This window comes from Rousettus aegyptiacus, unplaced genomic scaffold (genome assembly GCF_014176215.1).
Source record: "Rousettus aegyptiacus isolate mRouAeg1 unplaced genomic scaffold, mRouAeg1.p scaffold_m13_p_4, whole genome shotgun sequence".
In the NCBI taxonomy this organism is placed as follows: Eukaryota; Metazoa; Chordata; class Mammalia; order Chiroptera; family Pteropodidae; genus Rousettus; species Rousettus aegyptiacus.
In genome coordinates, this window is record NW_023416307.1 from 45,000,771 (window position 1) to 45,007,948 (window position 7,178).

Genomic DNA, 7,178 nt, shown 5'->3' on the forward strand with positions numbered 1-7,178 from the left:
ACTTGAACTAATCTGTTAAATATTTGTTTCTCTTTAATTCATTCATAATCCTCAAAACAATTTTGGATCTTCAGGAATGAACATCCAAGGAAATGCTTTCCATTAAAGTATGCCTTAACTAAAACCAAAGGAGAGGGGAATAAGGCTGGCAGTTTTTTTGCATGAATTAAACTTGGTAAAATACTTGAAATATAAGCATTTATTTAGGGAATGATTATAGCTAAATCTAAATATGCTTTTGCGTTAGTAACTAACAAATTATTTGATAATATAATGCTATGTATGTCAAAAAAGGAATCACTGAATGAAACTTGGATAGAGACAATTATTTTGAATTAGTACCAATTTAAGGATAAGAGAATTTTCATAGAAATTAATTTTTTTTTTTTTGCTTTGTTGAATCAATGAAGCCATAGAAAAATGGTTAGCAGTACAACGTAGTGGTAAAGAGTACAGGATCTGAAACTAGAGTAAATGATAGCCCTCTAATCGTTAGCCATGTAGTCTGGGAAAGATTCATTAACTTCCCTATGCCTGGTGGCCTCATTTATAAAATGATAATACATACCCGCCTCGCAAGTTTGTTGTGAGGATTCAATAAGTGAGTATCTGAAAATCATTTAGAACAATTTCTGACACCTAAGCAACACTTTTGAAGTTTTAACCTTATTACATAGCCCCATCGGCTTGCAGATGCTATATGTATCTATGATATATATGGTACATATATATATTATATATATTAAATATTTATTTATTTATGTAAATTCTGTATGAGCTTTAAGCAAGGTATATCTCAGAGTGTCTGGGACTGTGGAACATTTATATATTGCTTGTTCCAGAATATTGAAGTGAGAAACAAATTTGGCTACAAAATTTAATAAAATCAACATAATTATAAATCCTTTAGTTCTTATAATTACATTTTTTTGCAATTTTTAATAATTTTATTTTATAAAGGTAGGAGATTTACTGGAAGATTGCAAAGATAGAACAGAGAGATCCCATATACCTCATATCCAGTATTCCCTATACTAACTTTTTATATTTTTATGACACATTTGCCACAATAATGAACCAATACTGATATATTACTTTTATCTAAAGTCTATACTTTATTCTGATTTTATTAGTTTTTATTTAATGTCTTTCTCTTCCAGGATCGCATCAAATACCACATTATATTTAGTCATTATTTAGTCATTATGTCACCTTATATTTTTCTTTTCTGTGACATTTTTCTTAGATTTCTTTTTTTAATTTTGATGACCTTGATGGTTTTTAAGGAATACTCATCAAATATTTTATGAAATGCCCTTCAATTAGAATTTGTCTGATTTTTTTTTTTTTTTTTTTGTCATGATAAGACTGGAGATATGGGTTTGGGGGAGGAAGACCACAGAGGTAAAGTGACATTTTTATCACATCATATTTACAGTACATACTATCAACTTGATAATCACTGTTGATGTTAATATTGTTCACCTGGCTGAGGTATTGCTTATCAGGTTTCTCCACTGTAAAGCTATTCATTTCTCTGCCTATATGGTACTTTTTGGAAGGAAGTTACTATGTAAAGCACATACTTTAGGAGTGGGGAGTTATTTTCTATCTCGAGCATGGAGTACCTAAATAAATTATTTGGAATTCTTCTGCATGAGAGATATCTCCCACATTTCTTATTTATTCAATCATTTATTTATGTCATTATGGACCTGTAGATTTTTATGCTTTGGGTCGTAATTTAATATTACTTTGTTTATTTTGTTTCTCACATTACTCCAGTTGTGGACAATGGGAACTCTTTCCCTTAGTTCACGTGTCTTGTTGACATGCTCTCATTATGCGTGCATGTTACTGTTTTTCCAAATATTTTTTAAAATGTATTTATTTAAATTAGTTTCAAATATTGGTTAGACATCTATATAGGTCATAAAACAATCTCCTCAAATGCACCCTCCTTCCCCTGGCCCCACACCTAGCCATCATATTAATGCCAACTGCATTCCTTATGCCGTGCTCCCCATCCCCATGACCAACTATCAATTATTAATTTGTACTTCTTTAACCCTTCACCCATTCTCCCAAAATGTTTATTTAAGCTCTTCCTTAATTTGTGATTTTATAATATGTTCCAGGATCTTCTTGCATATTTTCCGCTTCAGTCTTAGAGTCAGCTGTCTATCCAAAGATCCCTGGTTCCTTTTATTGAAGAATCATATTATAAAATAAGATCTGGACACTAGGTGTTATATATGAGTATATATTAAAGCATATATATGCACATATCTGTAATTATTTTTATATATAACTCTGTATCTATATTAAGCTAAATATGAATTTATAGTGATATCTTTAATTTTTATCCAATATTACATGATCATTCTAGCTTTCTCCCCTTGCTTATCTGTATCCTTCCTGAGAAACCTGGCTCCCAACTATCTTCCATTTATTTACTTTATTAGTTGATGATGTTTCTGTGGGTCTATTCTTAACCTTCTATTATATTCCATGGATCTATATGTATATTCCTTTTCCAATATCATGCTTTCTTGATTACTGTAGCTTTACAGTGTCCTGAAATCAGGCAGAGTGAGACCACCAATTTTGCTGTTCTTCTGCTCTGTTGGCTATTTTGTCTTTTGCTTTTCCACATAAACTTCAGAATTAATTTGCCAATATCTAAAAAAATGACTTGCTATGATTTTGATTGGGATTATGTAGAATGTATAGATCAAGTTGGGAGGAATTAATATCTTGACAATATTGAGTTTTCCAGTTCTTGAACACAGACTACATCTCCAATTTTTTAGATCTTTCTTGATTTTTCATTGGTTTTATAGTTTGCTTCATATTAAGATTAAATTATATTATATTAAATTAATCATATTAAATAGGATCCTATATTAATTTTGTTAAATTTAAAACTAACTATTTTCTCTATTTTTGATGCTATTAAATTACTCCTCAAGGTAACATTTTAAATAATATTTGAATACTTGATATCATGTTTAATTTAGAAATAGGACTATAGTGTTGAAAAAATGACAGTGTACAATATAAAGAACAGTAATTATTATACTTGCCTTACAGAAATTCTATTAGGATAAAAAGGGACAATAGATATTAATATAAATAGAGTCAATTAAAATATTAATGAATATCTACTAAGTGCTAACCAATGCAGGGTCTCAGGCACATGATGGCGAAATGGCCAACATGGATTCTGCTTTCACAGAGCTTACAGTGTGTATAGAAAAGACTAATTTTCCTGTTTGTTTATTTCATTTAATAAATTCTTTTCTTCACAAATCATAGCAACTCTTCTGTCCCAGGAATTCCATTCGTATTGCCCAATTTTAACACTCATAATGACCCTCTGTCTGAAGTTGCTCTTAATACCCATATATTCCTGGACTCTCAGATCTGTTCCACTGGTCAGTATGTCTGTTTTTCTGCCAATACCATACCGTTTTGATTATTGGAGCTTTGTAGTATGGTTTAAAGTCAGGGAGTATGTTTCCTCCAGCTTTGTTCTTTTATCCCATGATTGCTTTGGCTATTCAGGGTCTTTTGTGATTCCATACAAATTTTAGGATTATTTATTCTAGTTATGTAAAAAATGCCATTGAGATTTTGATGAAAATTGCATTTAATCCATATATTGCTTTAGGTAATATTGCCATTTTAACAATGTTAATTCTTCTAATCAATAAACATGGAATATATTTCCCTTTCTTTGTGTCTTCTTCAGTTTCTTTCAACAATGTCCTATAGTTTTCAGTGTAAAGGTCCTCACTTCCTTTGTTTAGTTTATTCCTAGATATTTTATCTTTTTGTTGTTGTTGTTGCATTTATAAATGGGATTTTTCTCCTTTTTTCCCCCTGATATTTCATTGTTAGTATATAGGAATACAATGGATTTTTGCATATTGGTTTTGTGTCCTGCAACTTTACTATGTTTATTGTTTTAAATAGTTCCTGATGGCATCTTTAGGGGGTTCTGTATATAGAATCATGTCATCTGCAATAGTGACAGTTTTACTTCTTTATTCCCAGTGTGTATTTCTTTTATTTCTTTCTCCTATCTGATTGCTCTGGCTAAGACTCCCAGTACTATGAATAACTGTGGTGAGAGTGGATGTCTTTGTCATGTTTCTGATCTTAGAAGAAAACCTTTCAGTTTTTAGAAATTGAGTATGACATTGGCTGAGGGTTTGTCATATGTGGCCTTTATTATTTTACATACTTTCCTTCTATACCCTCTTTACCGAGTCTTTTGATCATAAATGAATATTATATCTTGTCAAATGTTTTCTCCACTTCTATTGATATAATAAATATTTTTTATCTTTTATTTTGTTAATGTGGTGTATCACATTGATTAATTTACATGTGCTGAATCATCCTTGCATTCCTGTAATGAGTCTCATTTGGTCGTGATATATTACTTTTTAATTCATTGAGAATATCATGCTAAGTGAAATAAATCAGATGCAAAAGGACCAGAAACATAATTTCACTCATGTGTGGGACATAAAATAAAAAGCAACAAACAAACAAACAAAACCAACTCAGAAAATAGAATGATGGTTACCAGGGGAGGGGAGGGGAGGATAAAGAGGGTAAAGGGGGTCAAATATATAGTATAGTGACAGGAGACAAGATTGCGTAGTGAGCACACAATGAAGTACACAGATGTATTATAAAGTTGTACCTGAAACTTATATAATGTTATTAACCAATGTAACCCCAATAGATATAATTGAAATTTAAAAAAAAAAAATACCATTATCCTAATGATAAAGAAATTAAGGCAGACTAGGTTAAGGTTTACCTCAGGTCACAATACTAAGAAGTGATTTAGAGTTAGTTATTTCTGATTCAGTTATTGCTCTTTGTGTACAAATATCCACATTCTACACCTTATCTTGTTGTCTAGAAAATATTTTATTAATTTTATACATGTAAAATTTTAACACTAAAAAATCCAAATTCAAAGTTCAGACATATTCTTCCTATTGTGTTGGGATAAGAAGGGAAGCTGGAGACTGCATTCCAGTGAGTCTAAAACACTGAATTTGAATGCAAATGCCACCAATTAATCATTCAGCTGATCATTGCTTTATCCACAGCAGTGATGCGAAAAATTCAAAATGACTAAATATTAGGATAGTAGGACAAAGCCATGCTTCATCAAAATAGCTTTGATATCTTTGTATTAAAAAAAATGGTTTTATTATATATGTGAAAAAAAATTCTAGAGTTTGCAAAACTCCAGATATTTGGACATAGCTCTTGCAAATCAGCATTGATTTTGGAAATCAGCATTGATTTTGGAAATCAGCATTGATTTTGTTGAAAGTCACCTCTGTTACCATGTAGAGAATTTGAATTTTATCCCTTGACCTGTAAGAAAAAGAAAAAGAAAAATTAATTTTATATTTTATATTTTAATGCTAAGTAGTTGATTAAGATTGAGGTATGATACCTCACACAAATGTTTACCAACTTGTATTTTAGGTGCTAAAGGAAGTTTTTTAAGTCATCCCAGTTTTGGAAGGATCTTGTTTTAGAAACAGAAGAATTATACATGTTGACACTGTATAGTGGCTAAAAAACACTTGTCTGATTGCAGCGATAAGTGGATAAATCCCCTTGTACCTTTAAAAGTCTCAGTAACTTAATCTGCATGGACATTTGAAGTGTCTGGCGAGCTTCGATAAAAGGTGGATCAACAGGTTGTGCAATAACTTGAGATTAAACGCCTGCTCATAGGCTAAAGACAATCCTTTTAATTTTTCTAGTTGAGGTTATTAAACAGCAACTATATTAACATCACTATGATCAGCATAAAAAACAAGCAGGATGGGTTTCTGATATGTCTCCATTTTAAGTAATAGGGATTTTATAAAAAAGTGGTACCATCATTTGCAATCCTGTTTCAACAAGTACTTACTGAACCTCTTAACTGGGTCAGACAGAGTTTGGTATTCCCCAGTACTCAGCCTCATTCGGTTCTCACCACAGGACTACTGCTTAAGCTTTATTTTTATCCCCAAATTACAGATGAGAAATGGAAGCCCCACATAGTGAAGAACAATAAATAACATGGCTTTTTTCTTGTCGTAAATGCTCGAATGTGGCCATTTAGGATCAGAGATTCATGGGAATTATTGGTGGGGCAGCTATGACACAATAACATGTCTTGTGTACCTTGATGTAGTCAGGGTAAAGCTATTTTTATCTAAATACTGACGTACTGTAATGAAAAGAGTTGATACACAGAGAACTGGAAACAGAATCACCTAGTAGCACTGACTTCACTTCCTTCAGTTAAATAGTGAGTTCTTTTATATGCTTCAAATATTCTAGTGATAATTTTAGGACAATTATGGTGATGTAATAATTATACTATTCCCTTCTAGGAACACAAGAAAACTTGGGTCATATTAATATGTTCTTCCGCACAGAAGTGATGTCAACGAATTGTGGTTAGGCAGACTATTAAGATCCCCCCAAAATCTGTGATTTTTGATTTTATAAAGGGCACTTAAGATTGGTGTCCAAGTTTCCTAAAACAAGATATACTTTGAATCCAGAGATCAGAACTGTGTTACCTATAATGGTAAGATGAAGTTCGGAGCTATTATCTTTTCATAGTTTAACAAAGGAGATTAAACGGCTAAGGCTCTAGAGTTTAGTCTAGTTTAAAACCACTTGCTCCCTCCTGCTGCCAGTTTACTAACTTCTTAGAATAAACTATTAAACTTCTCTAAGACTCATTTTTTCAACTGTCAAAAAGATAAAATAATTTGTGCCTGTCTTATATCATTAGCGTAAAGATTAAATGAGTGTGTATATATAAAAGTAGAGTCTAGCACAAAATAGGCCTCAGTAAATGTTATTGTTATTACCATCATTATTTTGGTATTGTACTCTAAGAAAGCCTTTGTTTTACAGGGAGACTCCAGTAACTGCCTCTAATGAGTTAAACGTGACCAAAGGAAATTAAGAATTTGTCTATTTCAGCGAGGATGTGAAGGCTAAAAAATTTCCTCTTTTGGTATTTCTTTAAAAATCACAATAAATAAATGGATGAGTCTTTTAAGGAAAGGGATAAAACAGGAATTTAAGCGAGGCATGCTTAACATGAATGAAAGATTAAAGAACGTCCA